Below are 25,865 nucleotides of genomic sequence, written 5' to 3'. Positions count from 1 at the left end.
AAAAAGGGAAATATTACTCCCATAATCAAGAAAGGGAGAAAGGAAGACCCAGGGAACTTCTGGCTGGTGACCCTCACTTCTTTGCCTGGGAAGATCATGGAACAGACCCTCCTGGAAGCTCTGATAAGGCATATACAAAACAAAGGCAGGTTGTTCCTGACCAATCTGGTGGCATCCTTTGATGGAGTGATGGCATCAATGGACAAAGGAAAGCTGATGTTGTCTACTTGGACTTATGCAAGGCCTTTGACGTGGTCCTGCACCACATCCTTATCTCTAAATTGTAGAGATATGGATTTGAAGGGTGCATTATTCATTGAATAAAAAATTGGTTGGATGATTGTCACCAGAGGGTTGTTATCAGTAGTGGAAGCTGATCACGTCATGTCCCACAGGGGTGCCTCTTGGGACCAGTGCTGTTCAACATCTTTATCACTGACACAGACAGTGGGATTGAGCGTACCCTCAGCAAGTTTGCTGATGACATCAAGCAGAGTGGTGCAGTTGAAACAACATAAGGGAGGGACACCATCCAAAGGAACCTGGACACGCTCAAAAAGTGGGCACATGAGAACTTAATGAGGTTCAACAAGGCCAATTGCAAGGCGTTGCATCTGGGCCAAGGCAGTCCCAGATACAAGTACAGATTGGGAGATGAACTCATTGAGAGCAGCCCTGCCAAGAAGGACTTGGGGGTTCCGCTGGATAAAAAGCTGGAAATGAGCCAGCAGCGTGCTCTTGCAGCCCAGAAGGCCAGCATTATCCTGGGCTGCATCAAACGATGGGGGAGGTGATCATTTCCCTCTACTCAGCTTTCATGACCCCCATCTGGAGTACTGTTTCTGGACCTGGGACCTCCAACACAAGAATGATGCAGAGTTGTTGGAGTGGGTCCAGAAGAGGGCCATGAGGATGATGAAAGGGTTAGGGCACCTCTTCTATGAAGAAAGGTTGAAGTAGCTGGCCTTGTTTAGCTTGGAAAAGGCTCACGGGAGACATCATTGTGGCCTTCCAGTACTAGAACGGAGCTTACAAGCAGGAGGAGGACCAACCTTTTACATGGTCTGCTAGTGATAGGACAAGAGGAAATGACTTTAAACTGAAAGAGAAAAAATATAGGTTAGATGCTAGGAACAAATCTTTTACTCAGAGGGCAGTGAGACACTGGAATAGGTTAGCCCTGATCTAGGGGCACTCACTTTAAGTGTAGAAACTACACTTAAAGTCTTCTGCTCTTAAAGTGAGTACTCCTACTCCCTTTACTCTGGTCTAACTACTTTTTGGTGCTCAGATCCATGAGTCCCTCAGACCATAATCTCTCTCTCTCTAGCAGCTGTCACTCATACCTCTTAATCCTATTCACTGGTTAGTCCAATTTGGATTCTGCTACTATTCACATGTAAAGGCTCAGGATAGCTTTATAGTAAGACCACATACCAGGTAGCTAGACACAACTTAATACAAACACAGGGTATATTCAGGTAACAAAGTGCAGGGCTCAGTTAGGCCTGACAACCATGTGCTCCTTTATTCCCTTTTCCCTCTACTTTCCCACTCCTGTTCCTATTTACTATTAATTGATATCTTCCTTTCCCCTCTATTGCTCCTTCTGAGAATATTCCATTATAAGTTTTAGATAGTACCAAAATTGTTTACCTGGCATCACATAATAAGTCCTACAATTTTTTATTGCATGACATTGCAGGGAGGGGATCTTCATTGAGTCAATCTGGTGAATGTTGCACCAGTGACAATTGCTCTCCTCTTATACTCCAAGGAGCAGCTGATTCAGTGTATTCCATTACGTTAAAAAGTTTTCTCTACCTTCCTCCTCTGATCCCCATCAGGACCCTGTGTTTAATTTGCCTCACTTTCAATCAGATAATCTAATATCTACCCTTCTGACAAATGGAGGTGTATTATGAGTTTCCACTATGTAGCTGTGTTGAGGTTTGTAACTCACATTTTAAATTGAAATCATTAGAGGAGAGACAGAAATTATGATCACACATGCCTAAATTTCTTAAGAAATGAGGAACTAAATATCAGCCATCTTTTTCCTAAAACTTGACTTTCTTCCTTATTTATCATTAATTAGTTTACTTTTCCCATTGTCAGCAAATACAAAGCTGATTATTTTCTCTCCAGTCAATACATTTCTTTCAACTTTATATTACTGATCATTTCAAATTTTCTCCAATTCTCCCCAGTTTGTCACTTCAGCAGTGCAACTATATTACAAACTGGAATCTTAACCTTTAATATCATAGAACACAAACATAGAACTGTTGCCTGCATTTTTGCAATTCCATCCTTGATTTTTGTCAATCTTTTGTTAAACCTTGAAAGCACACTGAAACTAGCTAGTGTCTACTTGTGTTTTTAGAAACATTTTTTTATCTTATCATTCTTAATTTGTTTGCTGATCTAGGGAACAGGTTCTGTCTTTCTTCTTCCATTTTCCCCTAGTGAAAACAGATCATGGCCTGTTGCTACCTAGTGCTGGTGATGTAAAAGGCAAACTATCCTTGTCAACCCCTTTATTCTCTAATTGCTAAATGACTGGAAGACTTCTATGAAAAAATATTTCAAAACAGATGATTCAAGAAAAAAAATTCTAAAATGAGGGGGAGTGTCTTGCTCAATGAAGAGGTTTAGCCTTCCTGTACTTAGCCTCCCAAAAAGTAAATGTTGCCAGCATTAAATTTCATGTTTCTCACATGCATCTGCAGTAGACTTCCTTGGATTAAATTGATAAACAGCCACAGATATCCACATGCCTATGTGAATTGCTTGCTCCAAAAAAAAAAAAAAAGATATTTTCAATGTCCTCAATCACATTACAGCCTTTAAAATATTGTTTTTTAAAAAATACAAGCAAGCGTTATTCTGATGGGTTTTAAAAAGTCACAGTATAATTCTTTTTTGTAAAAATTTTTGAACAGTGTTATGTAAGAATTCCAAATTCATGTCATATGCAGTTTGCGGTAAATTTAACGCAACAAAATGAATATAGCAAATAATATGATTAGAGCATTTTTTTAAAAATAAAGCTAGTTAAAATAATGTAAAAATATTTATGTTTGTGGGTGTTTTATAATGTAGCAGTCTTTAATATGTCTAACCATAACTAATAAAGATTTTGGTACAATCATAGCATTCAAAGTTACCCTGATCTCTATTATAGACCATAGAATTATTTACTGTGATTTTTTTTTTTTTTTTTTTAAGTCTTTTGGGATTCTGGTTGGAAAATAAAGACAAATAAATACATTTATCCTAAATAAACATATCTATATATATTTATCCTCTGAGGCACTGGAAGACTGTGATTAGGTCACACAATTTTTTCTTTTCTGTAGGATGAACAAAAAGGCTTCACCATTTCTTCATATACCAAATTCTCCAATCATTTTGGCAGCCCATCAGAGATTCCACTCAACCTTTTAAAATTTTTTCCTCAATTCAAAGAAACTAAAACTGTAAACAACAGTCCAGGTAATCTAACAAGCACCAAGTTCTATGAAATAATCCCTTGCTACCAGCCAATAACCTGTCCATGCATTCCAGGACATTTTGCCTTCCTTGCTGCGAGGGCACACTACTGGCTCACATTCAGCTTGCTTCCCACTGGAATCCATGAATGCAATTCTTACTGGCCCAATCTTTCATCCTTCTAAGCTCTCTCTGTATGGTGGGTTTTCCTCCTGGCATATCTACATCAGCCCGTTTGCGGTCATCAGCTAACTTGGTGAGGGCAGATTCAGTGCATTTGACAAGTTTCTCAATATATTTCTTTTTTTAATATTGCTAGTTCTTATCAAGAAGAGTAACTTTGCATTAAGGAAGTAAATGATAAACATTTTAAATAAATAAACATAAATCAATAAATAAAATCTAGTGTTCAGTGCATGTCCCCTACTTTATCCCATCCCCTATATATATTTAAATTTGATTGACACTTTCCTCTCTCAGACATTCACATTTTGAGTATAGTCTGAAATAGGAGATTAATACACAGTCTCAACACATTCTTTTAAATTACTTCTACTTTTATAGAGCAAAAGTACAGTAACACATGATGAAAACACTTTCAGTGTTCCATTTCTCTAATTCCTTTTCCAAAATAATTTGCTAACAACTCAAAGCACTCACTGAAGTCTCCCAAGCCTGCTTTCCCATCCATTGCTTCCAAAACAGTGTTATTCTCTACGTTGTGTTTACTTAGTTTTGAGAGTCTTGACTTCCCTGTTTCACTTATATTTCTGTGAAGTTATTGTGTTTTTATCTTCTGTCATATTGATTCCTATCAATTCAGGAACTATAGAAGCCCACTGAGAAGTGATATGTTGTTATCCTGTACGTGAATTGACTTTAGAATATAATTTGTGTAGATTTTATTATCTTAAAAAATTTTCGTTTTTTTCCCCTTCATGTTTTATTGATACCAATTGATTGATATCAATGGGATTGATTCTGATATTTCTCAATTCATTAAAGAAAAACAGTGTGAGTCATTTTTAGTAGATTGTTTGTTTACAAAAATAAAGGCAGCTTGGACATTTTGGTGAAAGAAGTGAAGGGAGAGGAAGAAGAGAGAAAGGGATTTCACCCTGCTGAAGAGGACCTATGATGATCCACTAGGAAAGCCTTGGCAATCCTAAAAGCCACTGAAAGTTTCTGGATTGAGAACCATGCCAGAGGAAAAAAACCTATGTTGCAAACAGTGGGTAAGGTTTCACATGTATTTAGCATTCTTATTGATTAAATAATTGTCTGATTCTTGTTAAGTAGATTGCGAGGTTGAAGATTAAAAAAAAAAAAAAAAGAAGAAAAAAATAAGTCATCACATCACAGGCACTTAATTGCTCAGCACTCTCCTATAAGTGCAGCAATGCTTAACCAGTCTTCAAACAATAGTTACCTCCCGTGAACATCACTCCTCATATATTGCCACTGAGCAAAGCATTATAAGGCATGGGCTATCCCTCTTGTACATATAGGTCAGTTCTCTTTATTCTTTCATCTCTCAGGTTTTAGCCACCTTCAGCTTACTCCCAGGAGGTGCGGAATAAGAAACAGAAATATTTGATTCTGCACAAGTCCTGTTTAGCAACAGTGAAAACACTGGTATATTATCAACACTGCTTACGTCACCAATCTGAAACATAGCAACATACTAACTGCTATGAAGAAAAATAACTCCATCCCATCCAGAACCAGTATACTCCAGAAGTATTTTTAATTTTGCAAAGCAACTCAAAAAGTTTTATTTATGTTTTCACTCAACGTTGGTTAAGGTTCCTATTTTAACTTCTATCCTTTCAACACCCATCATTTTATCTGCAAGGACATAACTTAAGCATACCTCAAGTTAATTAATGAAGAATACTAGTGAAAATCTAGTCACTGTTTTTGTTTAAGAAAGAATCAAAATGAATTTACTTACATTCAATACATTTAGGCCCTTTTGCAGCATATTACTTTTCTTAGAGTTGATACCATACAGCATTTTTTGTAACATGATATATTTTCAGCACATGACATGAGCTGACCAAATTAGTCTGAATGTTTATAAAAAAGGAATAAAAAATGTTTTTGTAATGTGAAGGTCATGATTGCATATACACTTCTTGCACAGAAACATCTAACATTTAAATTCTCAATTTAAAAAATGTATATGTCTCTATATATCCTGATATTTATGGAAAATAATATTAGCACATTGAAAAACAAATATATTTTGGAAAAAAATATATATTTTTTCTCACATAAGTTTCTACAATTATGGAAAACATAAGAGGGAAAAAAACATGTATGATGATAAAATTCTGAGTATGTTAGTAGAGTTTAAACATTTGTTAGTTATGATTGTGAAAAATAGTTTAGCAAAAATGCACGAGTATAACAATTCTTATCTGTAACTTCAGTGTCATTTCCAATGTTCCTGTAATTACAGAAGTCCTATGGAATATGTTTTTGTTATAAATGTTGGTAATACATACCATACTTGTAACATGGTTATTTCATAATGCTCACAGAACTATTTTTGCCAAACTAGTCTCTCACTCACTGTAACTGCAAAGAAATTAAGGAAAATCAGTGCTTCCAATGATCATACAGAAGAAATTGGATTTCTGAAAGCAAAAGGACTAAAGAAACTGAAGAAATACTATCTTTTCTAAAATTAAACAAAATCCTTTTCTAGACTCAACTACCTTTTAAGCACTAATGCATTATTTATTATTTTATTGTTATATATAAATTGAAAGATTAGACAATATAAAATTTTGGTACTCTTAACAAAAAGTGCCTGCAGTGCAAACTGAGAGACTATGAATATACAGTTGGACAAGTATTCAATGGACACTGCTCACATAAAATCCTAATCCAAGTTAGCATTCTATAGGTAATCAGAATAAACACCCACCTTGGTGAGATGCAAATTGAGAGTTCCAGTGATGGTGTCAAATCTTATTCAGCTCTTTACTAGGAGGAAATATTTAAGTTTTTCTAGGCAGGTTTCCTACCAGACTGTCAAGAATTTTAGGAGTGCATTTGAAGCATACGTAAGAACAAACCTCACAGGCAAAGAGATAACTATTCTGAGAAGCGTTAAGGTTTTGCTACAACTGCATTATCTATTTAAGAAAAATGCTCCAAAAATATACTAAAAATAAAGGAAGAGAATTAACTGTAAAGAAAATAGGCAGAAAGAAATAGATAGTGCATAAGCATTTTGTCGTAGAGATGTAGCAACTGTTCCAAAGGCAGGTTAGGAAAAACGCCCTGAGTATATTGACAGTACTTTGTGGCAGATGACGCTCTGGGCTGAAGTGTAGCTGTCCAAAAGTACATATAAAGTTTTCAGTTTCTGTTGAGGAAAAGCAAGATAAATGGATGGACAACTGAGTATTAAAACAAATGCATAGTTTCCTTAGTTGCATTTTCTACTGAACAATTTTTCTATGTCACATTTCCTTATTCTCCTACCTAAGTAACAGAAACATGCAGGAAGAGGTGATAGATGTAATGAACCATAAATCATTTAAGATATCTTACGTTCAGATCTATTCTCAGTTTATGAAAATAGTATTACAAATTCTGTTTTAACTTATATCAATCTAAATTGTTGCAGTTATTAGTGGAGCTACTATTGCTAGTGCTAAGGTAGTAATAAAAAGTCAGTTAGAATCAAGATACTTTGACTACATTCCTGCCAATAAATTAAACGTCACAAACTGCTGTTTGTCACTGAGGCCAATGGTCATGGCTTTGCCAGCATTCATAGTATTAAACATGTAGACTGCCTATTAGAAATGAGCTTATGCCCATACAAACTCCTGAACAATTTCAAATAATTAATTGGAAGGACATAGGTAGCTTGTTATATTTGTAATTATAGGTGCAGTCATTTATGCTGGATGAATACAAACATCCCCAAAAGCAGGCACGATTTCTGACCTAATAAATACGTAATCCAGATTGAAGTTAATCATAAGTGAATGTGATAAATAGGAAGAAGAGAGAACTAAACTCTGTAATTAAAATATGACAACATGAATATATAAGCTATAAAACTTGACAGTCAAACAATATGCAAAGATCTGGATTCTTGTCAGGAGAGGAGAGGGTCATGCTTCAGCTTTCTTCCAATGAAGCAAAATTTAGCAATCACTGACTGGTCAATAAGTGCAACAAGTTTAAGAAGAAGATGTATCCATAAAGAATACTGCATGCTTCAGAATTATAATGGAATAATGTGTAGAGACAGCTAGTGAACAAAGAAACAAACGTATATTGCTATTTCACTCTAACCTATCTGAAAAAAAAAAAAATGGGGAATTTGAAATAAGTGACACAGAGAGTAACACACTAAATGAAAGGTGGTAGAAATGTAAATTAAAAAAAAAAAAAAAAAAAAAACATGACAGTTAAGGCAAAAGTTTGAATGTCATGAGCTAAAATGAGAATGGTCCAAATGATGGAACGGGAAAAAATCTTACTACTCTAGTATGAAATAGTTTTTAAGTGAGGTTACGGTAGTAAGCAGAAAATACAAGAGATTACACAATCACCAGCATTTGCAGAGATTTCTCAAAGTAAACAAAGTTAAGACAGTAAATATTGAGGATAATTTAAGGCTGTGAGTGGGTGGATAAGAGTTTTTAATAGTAGAAAGAAAAAAAAAAAAGAAAGAAACAGGATGGATGAGGTGAATAAACCTCTTCAAATCTATGAAAAAAAAGGGAAGGAAAACTAGCATGGCAGAATTGTGTCATTTCTGACCATCCTGGATATGAAGAGTAGAGTCAGGCCTCCTAGAGAACCAGATCTTAGAGGTAGATAGAAGGCTTAAAACTGAGCAAGATAATTAGAAATAACAATGAGGAATAAGAGACTAAAACTAGGCCCAGGCATAGGCAGGTGTTTACAGAGGAAGGATAAAGGGAGGGAGAAGGGCTAAGAGGAGAAAGGGGAAAGATCTGAGGTAGAAGAAGCAAATATAAATTAACTGGATGGAGAATGCAGATAAAAAGCTGAGAGCCAAACAGGTATTAGGAAAGATACAAAATTCATAAGATGTATATCAATAATATAAAAAAAAGAGAATAAGTAAGCAAGACAACAAAAAAATATGGAAATCATAGCAAGTAACAAGTCACATGTTGATGTACAAATCAATAACATGGATAAAACACAGAGCTGGCTTGGTCAGTGGGTGATATTCAAAGCCATACAGCAGCTGGGCTCCAGATGTTGGGGCTGCCAATATGTCTAACTATAGTGAAGTCAAAGACCTATATCAATTTACTATAATGTGTTCTGTGTATGACCAGTAAATATCAAAGGCTTATGGACCACATTTGAAGGAAAAGTAAGTGCTGCATATGTAGACAATGTAGTCATCTTCAATATAGCCTGGGAAAACCTCAGGGAATATTTTAATAAGGTGATCACTGAATTACAAAGGGCAGATTTTAACAAAAAATCCTCAAATGAATTCTATGCCATAAGGTAACTGAATATCATAGACACGTATCAAGATGGGAAACTCATATTAAAAAACCACTAAAAGCTGAAAACTAATCTAAAAAAAAAAAAAAAAGAAAGAAAAAAATAGACTGCACAGGTATTCATCATAATCTACGTATACTTTTGTTTTTAATAAGGTGTATGGGTTTATAAGCTTCGAGAGAACAGATTGAATAAAGATCGTAACTTAGTCCCAGCGATTTCCTTCCACGTAGCGCATCCTTTATAAAAAATCCAGATTTTACATTAATTTAAGTCATATAAATGGAACTTAGACAAGTAGAATCTGTAGATCAGAAACATTACCTCTCAACATTTACACTTAAGAATGAGCTAAAGAAAACTTTTTTAAAGGGCTCAAATGTGACTGGTTAGGGACTTTTTTTTCCCTTGCTGTGATAAAACAAATGTGATGTTTTATTTTCCCTTGTATATCAATAAACAATATGATTTGTAGGATGTTTTACAGTTCTCTTTGTTTGAAATGATCTCTCTTTTAAAATAGATGTGAGCCTCACTAGAAGAAACACAGTTAGAGATTCATCAACTCGATGTAAAAATTCTGTTATAAATTCCAACATTTTTTGATTTATTACTTCTCTCCCAGCACCGCAATGGTGTTACTAATTAACAGCTATATATATTTTTTTTCCTGTTCTGGTTTCTAACTGAATGATTTATTAAAGCATGTCTGCAGCAGAAGTCAATTTTTAACTACATACTAATTGACTATCTAGTTTAACATAATAAAATCCTCTACGTTGGACAAATTAACATTTTTTCTTTGAACAAAATCTGTAAATATGTTAGTGAGATTATTTAAAACAATCGCTATTAGGTATTTAAGGATGTACAAATTACTTTTTCAAATTGAGATTAATTGAAAGCAGAGCTAATTTGGATTTTTCTAAGAAAATTCTACTCAGTTTAAAATAAAATTATCAGATTATGAAGAATATCTTCCTTGCATTTCATTAAAATATTCTTTTTAGCAACTACTTTGATTAGATAAATTTTTGAAGTATTTGGAGATGCCTAACATTCTGGAGACGAGTAATCAACAATTATAATAATTCATTAAAATTTCAAAATTAATATTATATAACTGTTAATCAGGCATGAGGTAAAAATTAGATTTACTTGAATTTTCCCTGGATCATTTTTCAAATAATTCAAGAGCATATAAACAAGCAACATTTTCATACAGATTTTAAACCCTGCTACAAAACATAAAAGTAAACTACTTTTCTAAGTAGTCTCAGTCAGTAGTAGAACTAATTGAAAACCTATAAATTTAGTACAGTGCAGCTTGTAGTCTCTATCTTATTCTGCCTATACATCAATAGGTCATTCTCAGTTAATTAAGTGAAGGCATAATCGGCTTAATTTATGTAGTTCAAGACAGTTAATGATATCTTAGTACAGTACATGAACACTTGGCCTGCCCATATAACTATCTGGATATACCCAGTTCATTTTGTAGCTCTTCAATTCTCCATTTTTTATATCTGATATCATTTTACACAGCTCAGTCTGTAGCTGGTGAGTCCAATTTCTTGAGACTAGAGCTGAAACAAAGCTGGAACGGATTAAAAAGTTAACAAAGCAATATGATCAAGTTGTTGTTGACAGTGATAGTTCATTATGCAGAACAATTATAGAAGGTGATAATTCTGAATTAAACACTTGTCTCATCTGAGTACGCAGTATAGTATGATAACATCAAATGAATAATAACTGACAAAGTTAAGACTGAAATGCATGTTATTTTTTTTTATAAATTACATGATATTTTTTATAATATATAGTGAGGTACCTCAGTAAGATCATCCTTGCTCTGTTGCAGAGTGTTTCCTATTGCTGTCTTTGTAGCTCATCTTCTCTTTTCTGAAGCTGTAAGTTTACACACAAAGACAAACCACAATGTCAACCAATTGGACCTCACTTAAGGAACCAAGGAGATCGATTTGTAAAGCAAAGGATGAACAGGACCCCATTTCTGAAGTATGTTGCTCAAACTGCTCTTTCATTAAAAGATGCTCTCTCTTATTGATTTTGGCTTAAGTAATGAGAAAGCTTATCCAAAAATCTTTAGCATTTGGGCTCAAGTTAAGGAAATCAATAGAGTCATTTCCCATTTGAACTGCATATGTGAGTTTTATGTACGAGAGACAAGACAAAGCCCAAATCAGATAAATCAATAATATTGTCAATAGAACATGAAGCTGACAAATGACATTTTTAAGCAATTAAAGAGAGCTGTAAACATACAGAAGCTAATCAATTACAGTATTCTGCTATTAACAGTTTTTAATTTGTACAAACATTATTAAGGATCCCAGGGAATGAAGATAACAAAACATGCTTCTTGCTACTGTTTAGGGATTATGATAGTAAAGCTATTCTTGTCTCTGTATTTAAGCATCTCCCAATGCTCATGGGAAGAAAAGGAAATATTTAATTAATCATTGAATTCCTATACTATCATGTCTACATGTGTAATAAACACAGTAATCACAGGCCCTGACTACATTTTTTCCACCCAATTTAGTGTACGAGGACAACTAAAGTATGCAAATACACAGAAGGCACAGAATTGTAGAAATGTTGATTGCAAGGAATGTCTAGAGGCCATCTAGTTGATATCTCACTCGGAGCAGGACCACAAACAGTAATAGTAGATCAGGTCAGCTGTGATATTGTATAGAAAATCTCAAAAACAAAACAAAACAAAACAAAAAAAACCCTACAGCAAAAACAAACAAACAAACAAACAAAAAAAAAAAACGGGGTAAAGATCCCAAAATCCAGTTTTGTAGATGTTTCAGGTTTATACAAACTTTCTTGTGAACCCTCCTTAGACATTTTTCTAATTTGTACACTGAAACTGAATTTGTGGATTTTGCTTTTTATCATATTAAATGCTGCTACTAAGAGTTAACTCCATAATTCTTGTAGTTTATTCTAATTCTTCAAATTTCACTGGCTGCTATGAAAAGTCCCAGGCTATCTCACCATCTCTCTTGCAGTCTCTCAATGAAGATCATGTGCTTTAGCATTCTAACGATGTCAGACTCTTCATAGACCTTTTTGGGATCAACAACTGTATTGAACTGTTTGCTGATTACAAAATAATTCCATTACAGCCCATTTAGTGCATAGTATGAAGGAATACTAAATTCTTTTTATATATTATCCATACTCCTTCCAATGTGACCCAGTTTGCCTTATTTGTGGTGATAACATGCTATCCATATAGAGCTTGAAATCCAGTAAAGTTCTCCAATTAGTTTGCAGACTCCACCAATGGACTGGGTTATTTTGTCTGAAGGGCAGTATTTAATGTTTACCTTTTGAACTTCCTTAGGTTTTTCTTGGCCTTATCCTCAAGTTTCTCAAAAGCTTTTCTGCCCAGCATCTCACTTAAACTTTCCTCTTCAACTCAGCTTCAAGTGCAAGTTTCCTGAGGGTCCATTCCCATCATCCAGATCACCAATGAAAAGAACTAAGAAAGACTGCAGTATTGACTAGTTGCCATCTGCAAGGTGAGCCATTAATTACTATTTTTTGAATCCAAATAACCTTTTTATTTTCTATTCATCTAACATTGCATTTGCATCCAGCACTTTTTTTTTTTTTCATTTTAATTCTTTTTTTTTCCCCCCCCCCAGTTTATAAATAAAAATACAGTGGAAAAGGATGCCAAAAGTCTTGCTCAAGTTGAGGTATATTTCATACGCAGCCCTTCCTGGTCCACATAAACAATCATTCCAACATAGAAGGCAGTCATATTAGTCAAACATGATGTGCCCATGATGACTATTCAGGTCCGATAGGTGTATGTACTTAGCTACTTGTACAACCCTTTCTCACAGCATAATTTGGATAATACAAATGGACTTGCTATAGTTGAAGATAACTTAGTCTAAATGTATTGAGGCTTATCAGTGATAAAAGCAGCATTTAAAGAAATGAGTATGCTTGAAGTAATCATGTGTACACTAACATAAAGCACTTATATTTGATCTCTTGAAGACAAATTTTTTTCATTTTCTTACTTTGGCTTCCACAGTTAGATGAAGAAATAAATAAATACTTAATGTTTCTAAAGGAAAGGTAATGCCTCCTGCTTATTTCCATGGAAATGACAAGAGATAAAAAGAGCAAAAGAACAGTATTGGATAGATCAAATTCTCAGCTATAAAACACTAGTCACCACCATTAGCTCTGTATTTTCAGCAGCAGTGAACAAGAGCCTGAATGCTGTGCTCATAAAAATCTTCACCAGCAGAGATGATCCACTTTTTCACAGCTGCTATGATGGTGTCTTTGCTAGAAAAATATTGCCTACACAGTTCATCTTTCTTCGGTCCAAACAGAAGGAAGTAAGAAGGCACCAAATCTGGACCATATGATAGATGTCCAGCCAAGATTGGTAGTGTACTACATAGTCTTCAAACTGGTATGGGGCCTGGTGTTGCAATAGAAGGACTGTCCTTCTCTGGCCTAATTCTGAAAGTTCTAGCCTTCAGCTAAATCAGCATCAAGAAGTATTAGTCAGACTTGATGATTTGTCTGGATTCCAGAAAAATCCAGAAGGATCACCCCTTTCTTATCCCAAAAGACAGTGCTCATTACTTTACCAGCTGAGAGCTGAATCTTGAACTTTTTCTTCACTGGGGAACTCACATGCTGCCAGTACATGGACGGCTGTTTTGACTTAGGCTCATAGTGTCTCATCACCAGTAATGATGCAATACAGAAAACTGTCACCTTCAGCCTTGTATTGATTCAGTAGGTCCTGACAAACTTGCATATTTCTTCTGTTTATTCTGCCCCCATGTAAGCATTCATGGGACTCACCTTGCACAAACTTTGCAATATTCCAATGTTGCCACCATCGTCAAAATGACAAAATGGTTTACAGGCTGGTTTGGCCAAGTTCCATGACTAGCAGGGCAGAGGGATTCTTGAATCACCTCTGGAAAGGGGAAAAGGGGGACCCTGTATAATTAAAAACAGTGGCAACAATCTGAGGAGAAACAAACTAATTTACTAAATATGGTATCTAAATGCAAGATAACATGCTATAATACAACATAATTAGAACTGAAGCTAATAAATCAAATATAATGAGAGAGAGCATCCAAAAAAACTGAAGGCCTCACACTGATGGTGTGCAGTCAGGATGAGCAGCAGCGAGAGAGCCTGATGATTGAAAAGAGGGATGTCAGTTGACCTACCGAGGACTTATATGTGTTCCCCCTGAGCAGGAACGAAAATCAAACAGTGAACAATTTTCTGGGGAATGTAGTTCTTCTTCTATTCCAGACATCTGCCTGGAACTGGAGCATTAACTTTTTTACTCCCAGTGCACTAAATGATGTTATGATGTGGAATACCAGTAACCGAATTCATAAAACCAGGACATTACACCCCTTATTCTACATCGCTACATCATGCTTAATATATACAAACAAACCATAATTACCAAGCATTAAACACACGCACACACATATTTATATATATGTATATGGAATCACTGTCTGCACTCCCCCAGCATCAAATTCCCTTGTGGTACACATTGAACATCCCCATCTTTCTGCATAACGCACCAAGTGGACCAAGGTCCCTGGGCAAAAATAGTTCCATGAAGAGTTTTGCCCTTTCCAGAAGCTGGAAAGAACCAAATCGCTTTTCCCAACATGTCCTTTACATGTACTGTAGGGACCTTATCTCCCTTGACAGTATGTAGGTAGCTGGCAGGACCATCGCGATTGATAGATCCTCGAGTGCTGACCAACCAGGTGGCTTCTGTGAAATGTTTCTTCCAATGCTTAAATGTTCCACCACCCATTGCTTTCAACATGGTTAACAATTCATTGTATCATTTAATTTTATCAGAAACTGGTGCATGGTAGGGGATATGATAAATCCACTCAATGCCATGATCTTTGGCCCACGTATTTACAAGATAATTTTTGAAATGAGTCCCATTATCTAACTCATTTCTTTCTGGAGTGCCATGCCACCATAGGTCTTGTTTCTCGAGACCTAATATGGTGCTTCAGGTGGTAGCATGGAGTACTGCATATGTTTCAAGACATCCAGTGTTTGCTTCCACCATAGTGAGCACATAACGCTTACCATTGCAAGTTCATGGCAAAGTGATATAGTCAACCTGCCATGCTTCCCCATATTTATACTTTTGCTATTGCCCTTCCCCATGGAGAGGTTTCATCCTCTTGGCTTGTTTAAGTGTGGCACATATTTCACAGCCATGAATAACTTGAGCAATAGCGTCCACAGTTAAGTCCACCCCTCGATCTCTAGCCCATTTATATGTTGCATCCCTTCCTTGATGGCCCAAGGTCATCATGGGCCCAACGAGCTAGAAGTAATTCAATCTGTGTAGCCAACCCAAGTCTATTTGAGCCACCTTAATTTTGGCAGCTTGATCTACCTGATGGTTATTTTGTAGTTCTTCAGTAGCCTGACTCTTGAGCACATGAGCATCTGCATGACACACTTTTACAACCATATTCTTTATTTGGGCAGCAATGTCTTTCCACAGTTCAGCATCCCATATAGGTTTACCCCTCCACTGCCAGTTATTTTGCTCCCACTGCTGTAACCACCCCCATAAGGCATTTGTCACCATCCAAGTGTCAGTATAAAGGTAAAGCATGGGCCACCTTTCTCGGTCAGCAACATCTAAGGCCAGCTGGACAGCTTTCACCTCTGAGAACTGACTTGATTCTCCTTTACCTTTGGTGGCTTCTGCATTTTGATTTTGTGGGGCTCCACACAGCAGCTTTCAATGTGTGATACTTCCCCACAAAACGACACAATCCATCTGTGAACAGGGCACATTTCATTTCATTTTCTGACAGTTCATTGTATGGTGGAGCTTCTTCAGCTCGTGATACCTCTTCTCCTGGTGATGTTCCAAACTTTTTGCCTTCAGGCCAGTCCATAATCACCTCTGGGACTCCTGAACAGCTGGGGTTGCTTGTTATGTAATCTGAGCTTGTTGCATAATCAACGGAATCCAATTGCTCTAAGTGGCATTAGTAGCATGACAGGTAGAGGGTACCTTTCCCTTGAACATTCAGTTCAGCAGTGGCAGTCGAGGTTCTAGAAGGAGCTGTTTTTAAGTAACGATTACTTCAGAAGCAGCCCAAACCCCCTCATGCGTGGCTAAGATCTCCTTTTCAATTGGAGTGTAACACTCTTCAGACCCCCTGTACACTCAACTCCAAAATCCCAGGGGTCGGCCTCAGGTCTCTTCTGAGGCTCTTTGCCACAAACTCCAAGTGGGACCTTTCTCTCCAGCAGTGGTGAAGAGGATGTACTAGCCCCAGGGCCACGGCACAGACTATCTCCTGCTTAATCTGCTCAAAAGCCTGCTGCTGCTCAGGACCCCACACAAATTATTATTCTTCTGCATTACCTGATAGAGGGGGCATACAGTGAGGCTATAGTTTGGAACATGCATTCTCCAAAAGCCCATTACACCCAGAAAAGTTTGTGTCTCTTTCTTATTAATGGGTGGAGACATGGCAGTGATTTTGTTGATCACATCTGTTGGGATATGACAACATCCATCTAGCCACTTTACACCTAGGAACTGAATTTTCTGTGCAAGCTTATTCAACTTGGAGAAGACTCCAGATAGACCTCACTAGGGCCCTCCAGCAGTAAAAGAATGCTTATAAACAGTAGGAAGACTGACTTTTCACATAGTCTGATTGTGATAGGACAAAGAGGAATGGTTTTAAACTAAAAGAGGAGAGATTTAGATTAGCTGTTAGGAGGATACTTTTTACACAGAAGGGGAGTGAGGCACTGGAACAAGTTGCCCAGAGAAGTTGTGGATGCCCCATCTCTGGAGGCGTACAAGGGCAGGTTGGATGGCCCCTGATCTAGAGGGTGGCAATCCTGCTCTTGGCTGAGGGGTTCAAATTAGATAATTTCTAAGGTCACTTTGAAACCAAGCCATTCTAAGATTCTACATAAAATAGAACAAAATTAGCAGTTTCCTAAATGATGTAGGTACACCTCATTACAAGTACAGTCAATTCCAGGAGAAAACACTGGCTCTTCTAAGGCACAGATGCAGAATTCAGAAGGTTCCTTTGTCTGCCACAGAACTTGCTGTACAAAAAATCTTTTTATGCCTTTCCTTCTTATCAGAAAATTCCTGACAATATTTCCCTAGCTGAAAGGATTCTGTAACAGAAAATTCTCAGATACAAATACATAGTATGATTGTTTAAAAACTTGGTGCAGAGTATGTCAGGTCTGAATCCTCACATTCTGATTTCTATAATGGTAGACCTCTACAGAAATCTGCATCAGTATGGAATTTTCTATTCATCTTCTATTATTGTCCACAAAATTTAAAAGATTAAGTGTCATTAATCTGGTTCAAAAACTTAAAGAATGAAGACAGAGATTCCTTCAACCACAGAGAGTCCATCAGAGGGCTACAAAGATAATTAGGGGTCTGAAATATCTCTCTTATGTGGAAAGGCTGAGAGACCTAGGGCTGCTTGGCCTGGAGAAGACTAAGCAGGGATCTTACCAATGCTTATAAATATCTAAATTTGAGGTGTCAAGAAAATGGTGCCAGATTCTTTTCAGTGGTAACCAGCAACAGGACAATGGGCAACGAGCAAAGACTGGAACACGGAAAATTCCATACAAATATGGGGAAAAACTTCTTTACTTTTGGGGTGACAGAGCACTGGAACAAGCTGCCCGGAGAGGTTGTGGAATCTTCTTCTCTGGCAATACTCAAATCTCATCTAGACCCTTCCCTGTACAATTAGAGAACCTGTTGTAGCAGGGGGATTGGACTCAGTGATCTCCACAGGTCCTTTCTAGCCCCTGCGATTCTGTGTGATTCTGCTCCATCAGATATTACCAAAAGTCTCAGACAAATCCTGAATTTCATCTTTGTTTTCTTATCTTGGAAATTAACAAGAAACTTCATCCTTTTCCCAATTTCCTTAGGTTTCTTTGTAATTTTGTTTAAAATGGAGAAAAATGTTATTTCGTATATTTCGCAATGAAAGGTAATTGGCTTAAAAAAGCTGTGTTCTCTAAAACACCTTGCCAGTATAAGTCTGATACTAGAACTGTTAGCAAAGGGAGAACTCTGGGGATTGGGACTTGAATAGTTACATGCTGCTGTTAAATGAAGCAGTTGTGCTTGAGAATGCTCTGCCTGAATGCAATTCATTTTACAGCATTATCTGGGGACAAAGTATAGTTTAAGATGTAAACTGAAATGGTATCTTCTGGTAATGCAAAAATATCCCTCAGTTGACTTGAAGAAAGAAATGAAGCTGAAAACTGGACCAGCTGAAAACGATTGACCATTTTAGTTTTGGTAGGAGTAGTCTCACAAGTGTTTCTTGGACTGAAAGTCATTCTGTGTATGAGAATGCAGTAAGTGTGTCACTGGGGGTAATCATATCTGAATTGTTTAAGCACACAATACCAGTAGTGTAATTCAAATAATGTTGTTATGTTGTTGGGTTGTTTCTGTTTTGTTTCTTTCTTTCTTTCTTTTTTCCCATGAAAGGAAAATGAATCAAAAGATGAGCTATAAATGCAGGTGTACTTTCCAAAATCTATGCTTTCTCAAATGTACTGATATGCAAAGAAAATACAAAAATGCAAAATGAAAAAAAATACATGAAAAAAAAAAGAAAAAGAAAACAACTCAAATACCTCAAGGATGAATGGCCTACTTCAGCCTGTTCAGATAATTAATGTGTTTTTAGTTTATGTAATATGTATTTTCTGTAATGTCAGTTAAACCAGTTGAACTAACATGAGATGAAATAGGATCTGGTTTACTTATTTGTTTCAATATTGGTAATTACACCTGTCTACAAAATGGTTATTGCTCCATTACTGGTTAACTCTAAGCTTCTGCAAAACATTGTTTATAAACCTAGAAAATATATGAAATGAATTGATATCAGTAAATTATTACTATCAATATTTATAGCATAAAATCTGAAGATAAATGAGAAGTAAAAAGAATAAGAAAAGATTTTGTACAGAAGTAAAAATTAAATTTTTATTTAGTCCACAAAAATATAAAAAGCCCACAATTTAACAGGCCTTAAACTGAACAATGATGAAACTGGCTAAATACATAAATAAACAAAACCTCTAAAAGTTCAGTTCTACTACATCCAGGCATTTTGATCTTGACTTCCAATGAACTTTCCACTGACAGTATTTTCCTCGCTATTGTTATGAACAAATATGAGTAGGAGTTGTGAATATGAATAGATGGTGAATAGAAAGGTGAGCACTGAGGGCAACCAAACCATTTGGAGTGGAAAAAATGTGATGAAAAGCAAGGTCACCTGAGGTGCAAAATAAGTACTAATAAAACAAGAGGTGGAAGACAAGGCTAGAAAAACAACTGGCACTCACAGTCTCAGGGACAGATATATAAATGCAACAATTCAGGAGGAATTAGGAAAGCAAAGGATAAACTTAAGGAAAACTGACATGTAAGGAGAGAGGGTGTGGAAAAGTTGGACAAAGAAGGGACATAGAGTACATAGTATGTGACAGTGAAAAAGGTATGTGAGGCTATAATATATTTTAGCCATTCGAGGTTGTATGAAAAGCTTCATTTTCTTTAGGTTAGTTTGCTTCCTTTCTCCTCAGCTCTTCTTTACATCCATATTTGACAGAGAAACCACTTCACTACTGCTATTTCACAATTTTCTTTTACTGAATTTAAGGCTTCAAACTGTTTACATCTGAAGTTTGCATTTCTCTAAGTTTTATCATCCAAATGGTGCTTGGTTTCTTTCTTTTTTTTTTTTTTTTTTTTTTCCTGAAGAGTCTCAGCAAAGTCTCACTGTCCCAGCAAAGTAAAAGTCAACCACAGACTTCTCCAAGTATAATTAGGTACTTTTATAAAACTCATTGATAACAAGATTCAGATCCTTTAGCCAGGATGTTAAGCAGAGGGCACCTTTTCATCGCATTGTTGTTTTTATACCACATGACCAGATTGTGCTAATGGAAGGGAGGTGAAAAGATATAGGAAGATTTGTGTCAGCAAAATAATTCCTACTCTACATGTATAGAAGTCATCTTTGAAAATGCAAAATCTACGTTTAGATAGATGCTGAGTTTATATTTGGATTTTAACAGTTTTCTAGATTTTTGTCTTCTGAATTTAATCAACACTTCCTCCCTCAATGTCTTCATTTGATTTATGGATTTAAAATAATTTATTGCATAGATTTGCACAGATTATTCTTATTTTAGTTATAATCAAGCTTTTTTCTGCTAAAAATATTTCAAAGTCTTAATCTCTTAAGCCTTTTACATTGCATCAAGTTAATACTTCACATACAGGTAATCAGTCTAAGTGAAAGTATAATTAATCCATTAACATCTAAAATAAGTTTTTGTTCATTTAGATCTAAAATAAATAAACAAGGAAATAAAAAAAAAATAGTGCTGCTGTAGTGTTTTGGGTTTTTTGTTTGTTTGTTTGGGTTTTGTATAGACTTATTTATAGAACTACATTTTGCAAAATTAAATGTTCAGTCTGTACTGTAAATATAGCTCTTTCAAAAACTTGGTTTGCTGCAACACTTAAACATGAGTTTGGCAGCAGTGTTGGTGTCACAGAGATTACACACTTGGACTTCGAGGAGGTCAATGAGATGGCTGCACTGCTCACTGTACAATAGCCTTCACTAGCTAATCCATAATGCAGCACTGTCAAATTATGAACCTGCACCTGCAGTATTTCAAGGAAGAAAATCCAAAATGAGAAACTCCATCTGGACCTTTCTATCTGTCTCTCTCTTTTTATAAAAAGTTGCCCTCATACTGAAAATAACCGTGACATTCACAATTAAAGATCCTTATGGTAAGTATTTGTATAGAATGCAACATCTATCAACTGAACTTACTTTAGTGAATATCCATTTATATGAAAATACTTATTCAGGACTCTTAGACAAATCTTTGGAAGCTGTATGAAGAATCACTCTTATAGGGATTAGTAGGGGCAATTCAGTAGCTCTATAGAAAACAAAACAAACAAACAAACAAACAAACAAAACTGAACCAGATGCTGCAATCAGGAAAAGAACATCCAGATCACAAAAATACAAAAGAGAAGGATTACAAAAGAGAGAATGCCTTCAGAAATTAGACACTTCCCAGAAGTTTTACTTAATAGCTTGTGAAAACATCTGGAATATTCAAATATATTCAGGTTTCATTTTCCCTTAAATATAAGGTATGCCATTTTACACTGAATACACTGCTACTAAATGGCTGCAACCATCTTCTTCCTATATTCAAAGCTGTACTTATAACTCAAAAATAGCTTTTCTCTTGCAGCAGGAGATCCGCCATGCCTTCTGTACTTGTAATAGGTTGCACATGGTCCTTACTGTAAAGGGACTCTCCTTCTCCCTTTCCTCTCTACACACAGGTATAAGAGACTATTCTTTTATATGATTGACTCAAAGTTTGCTGAGGAACAAGTCCAGGCAAGTCCTGGGCAAAGGCAGAGAAATCTTTTGTCTTGAGGACACTGATGGACAGGTCCTGGCTAAGGATTGTGAAATCCTCTAAGGAGCACAGATGGACAAGGCCGGGGGCAACGAGAGAGGGATAAGCTGCTGATAATGGCCGGGAAACGGTCTTTTTGTGTGGACTTATCTCGAGGAAGATGGCCATCTCAGGAGGTATGCACATGACTCTTGCTCAAGCACCCAGGAATGTCACGTAGGCAGGAGAAAATGGAGGATAAAAGAGGGTTCAACAACCACGGCAGATCTAGAGGCTGATCTCTCTCCACGACAGACCGGTGAAGGGTTTCGGCCATCAGATCCCTCACCATGACGGACTCGAGGTTTCTGCCTTCAGATCCTTCTCTACGGACCGTACGCTGACGGACTTCCCTGGGCCTGCTACCTGAGACCTGCTGCTTCCTCCCAGACTTACTCTGCGGCTTCTTCCTGGACCCACCCGGTACCTGCACCTTCTCGTTGCCCAGGACCAGCCTCGCTGCTCCTGCCCTTCGGCGTCGGAACGTCGTGCAACAGGACTGCTGCCAGATCCTGGTGGTGACTATCCCCGCTTTACGCAATTCTTGCTTCTTTCTATCTTTTCTATCGCTTGCCTTCCCTTCCCCATCACCCCAATCCGTAATAGTGTCCATCCTCCCCTTTCTTCATCTCCCTTATTAACGTTTGTAATAAACGGGTCGGACCAACATTTGAACCGTTGTTTCTTAATCTCACGCCGGGCATACATATTTCAAAGAACCTCCTCTCCCTCCTGTAAACTGGAGCGAGACAACAGGTAGGAATTCAAAAGTTATAGAACTGCCCACAGCACAGAAGTAAGGCTGTATGTCCAATCTGCAATGCTCTTTTTGTTCTCTTATGCTTTTACATTTACTTGCTTTGATGTGTGCTTATACTCTCTCCTGTTGAACAAAGTTTACTATCTGTTGCTGTGTTTTGTTTCTTTTCCACCAGCCCAGAGTTTGTATGCACCTAAATATTAAATATAATTATCAAAAAGAGTCATACTGAGAAATGAATCCTTCATATTTAATTAGTAATTTATATGATGATTATACTTGGATTATCTAGATGTTGTTATTATTAATTGGATAAATGCAATCCACAAAAAGGTATTTTGGCAGATCAACCAATCACAGCTTCTACCACTAAATGCACTGACAGTACAACTGTGAAATAAACAGTAAATAAATTAAAAAACCTAAAACTAAGCTAAAACATGTCCTTTTCTTACCTTTGCAAGTAAAGTCAAGTCAAAGAATCATTAGAAAAGGAAGATCTGAAAACAACAGTCTTTCCAGAGGAATATAGCCTTCACTGTCTTATGGAAAAGGAGAGTAATGTGTATTTTAACAATTTCATTTAATGGTTGAAAATCTCTCTTAGGAAAGCAGCAATAGTCTTGAATATTATTGTATGTATTTTGGATTACTTCCAAACGCAAAACAAAAGACAGTATAGGTAGTAATCTGTAATGCTTAACACAGAAAGTAGGCTGACAATTATTTATGATGTGAAGTGAATATACCTTTATAATTCACTATCATATATTTTTCTAAATGATTCAGTGGCCAAAAAAACCACATCTTATCTACTTATTATGACCATCTTTCAGATTAATACAGATACCTAAATTGCTTACTTAGCTGGTGTATAAAGAGGAAAATAAGACTGCTCAGTGACTTTGATGTTCTATTAGCATTAAATTTCATCTGATCTCACTGTCTTCTCTAATAATTTTGTATAATTTAAAGTGAAGATGTATGGAATTACATTGCAAAATCTCACTAACAGAGTAGACTAAAATTTTACTGTTCATTTAATACATATATTTTGCAATACTTGGTTCTTCAGTTGGAAACCTAATATCTGAATCAAATTTAGCAAGAATTCAAATAATGTTTTACTCCTCTTGTTCATAATGATTAGAAAACCATCTCTGTTTTCTTAGTCTTGTGTGAAATACATAGACAAATTAGACATCATGGGAAGGTGCAGTTCAAAGAAACAAAGATAGGAGAAAAGCCCTCTTACATATTAAATGAAGAAAAGAGAACATCTCCAGAAGATTTACAGGATCTACCCAGATGCCTGAAATAGCCAGGGTAAATGTCTAATACCTTCAGTAAGCAAAGAAGCTTGAAATCTAAGACAAAAATTCAAAGTCATAATATCCAAGTACATTAAAACACAGGCTATCTTTCTGGAGGTTCAGAACACTTGCTTTATTGTACTCATTTTCTCAGGTGAATTTTCCAGTTTCTCTTTAAAAACCTATTACAAATTTCCCCTTAATTCAATCTCAGGTGAACAATAGACATTACCTGCATATTTATGACTACCAGAGAGATTTCCATATTTCAGGCATTCTTTCCCATTGTAGTTATAATAGTAATGCCACCTAGCTTATGCCTTTCAGATTATGAAATATAATTTCACTTATTTTAACAGTTCCCAATGGCCACAAGATTGATTAAAAAATGGCACATTATTTAGTATTTTTAGCTTCCACTTTTGCATTCCCTATGTGCTATTCAAAACTTAATATTTTTTGTCAATCTTTAGGTAGTTTAACAACAGTTCCAGTAATTCCATGATCTGGCCTCCATACAATGTTGTCTAATGGGCTGTCCTATTAAAAGTTCTGTGACTCTGCATGATATCTTCTGTAAGAGAATGGAAGAGTTTTCACTAGTGAGCACATGGCCTGTAGCTTGTTCCCATAACATTCCAGGGAAGCTGGAAAACCCACTTCATGATCATTTGCCACTTCTCAGTCTGCATCAACAAGGTTTTCTTTGATTTCTGCCACTTTACATAGCTAAGTGGTGGCTCCAGCATCCTGACACTAACAATCAACTGAATAGAAGTGTTCTGACATGGTGCTCAGTTGGGACCACCGTTCACCACAGCATACTTAACTTCAGCTAAGCCTGGTACCTTAAAGTACTTATTTAGCTACTTTTGATAAAAACAGAATGTTAAAAGTATTTTATTTACTGCCAGGAGGCAGGCTGGGTCTAGTGATGAAGTGTGGAAGCATGTGAGGTTCAAGAATTTCACCTTCTCTTTATGTTGTCATATCAAGATGTCTACAGGTTCTCTTCTATTCCACAATATTTAGCTCACTAATTCAATTAATAGCCCTTACACCAATGTTTTCCTCAGCATGAACTAGGTCATGACTTCAATCTGTCCCTGGCACATCCTCACTTCTGTATTTTGTTGTTCTAGCAAGATCAGCAAACCAATGTCTTAAGAAAGGCTGTACCCACTAATTAGTTATAAACAAACAAACAAATTCCATATTCTAGAATTAAAAGTAGACAATAAGCCTCCATTTTTTTTTTTAATGGAAAAACGGACATAGATAATATATTGTATACTCTACCAGATATGCCTCATAATCATAGACGCTACCAGGATTTATTAAGAACACAGCTCTAAACATCTCTCAGGTTGGTATATTTTTCAAGAAATAATTAAGGTTGAAATCATTAGGAATTTTGGTATACTACCACGCAACATGCTTCATTGTATTGAGAGAAACCACTCTATAACAGCACTGTTTTAGTAGATAGCTGTGTCCCTCATATTACAAGATGCTGGTCAGGGTATCTGTATTTTATTCTCAATATTTTAAAACGTATGTTTTCTGCAGATTCAACAATAGCAGCCTGTATCAAATTAATATTGTTTATGTGCTGTATGTGAGAGTTCAAGCACTGCTTTAAATGCATAGAGCTCTCCACAAAAACAAGATTAGCAGTTTCAGCACTGCAATGTAACAGTATTATGAAATTATTATAGAAATCAATAACACTTTCATTTCCAGAACTAATCTGATGATAAGGTCTTGTTTATAAAGATATTAAACAAATGCATTATTCACATTTTTGTAAGAATTCTCCAGAAAAGGGACAGGTTTTTTTAATTATCACATAGAAGTGGTGTAATAAATGAGTATAATTTCTATTAACAGAAGTTAATTTACATAAAACAAATGCTCATTGAATTATTGAGTATGATAATATCTACATGCCTAGTCCTGTTTGTCATATTTTGTGCCTTTTGGCGACATCAGAATTATAACAACCTGATTTATGCACTAAATTTAATGCATAATATGACAACATACCGATAGGTGTGCCTTATAATGTATAATTTAAACATGATTGCTATATATTTCACCCATATTTTCTTGGCTTTACAAAGATTTCTCATGCATCT

At 36.1% G+C, this 25,865-nt stretch overlaps 2 long non-coding RNA genes across 2 annotated transcripts in view; one reads left to right on the top strand and one right to left on the bottom strand.

Annotated features, from left to right (window-relative positions):
* Positions 1–22,130, bottom strand: part of LOC112531873 — a 39,983-nt gene extending 17,853 nt beyond the window's left edge. The window contains exon 1 of the long non-coding RNA XR_003073983.2: positions 10,853–22,130. This is a non-coding gene — a long non-coding RNA (uncharacterized LOC112531873). The remainder of the gene's footprint in view (positions 1–10,852) is intronic.
* LOC112531872 lies at positions 160–21,596 on the top strand. Its single transcript, XR_003073982.3, has 4 exons — positions 160–3,498; positions 4,551–4,730; positions 12,483–12,581; positions 21,536–21,596. It is a non-coding gene; the product is annotated as an uncharacterized LOC112531872 (long non-coding RNA).
* Positions 22,131–25,865: the final 3,735 nt, after the last annotated feature.

Source organism: Gallus gallus, chromosome 2, assembly GCF_016699485.2.
Source record: "Gallus gallus isolate bGalGal1 chromosome 2, bGalGal1.mat.broiler.GRCg7b, whole genome shotgun sequence".
Lineage (NCBI taxonomy): Eukaryota > Metazoa > Chordata > Aves > Galliformes > Phasianidae > Gallus > Gallus gallus.
The sequence above is the reverse complement of the archived record's forward strand: the minus strand, read 5'-3'. Positions and strand labels throughout refer to the sequence as shown.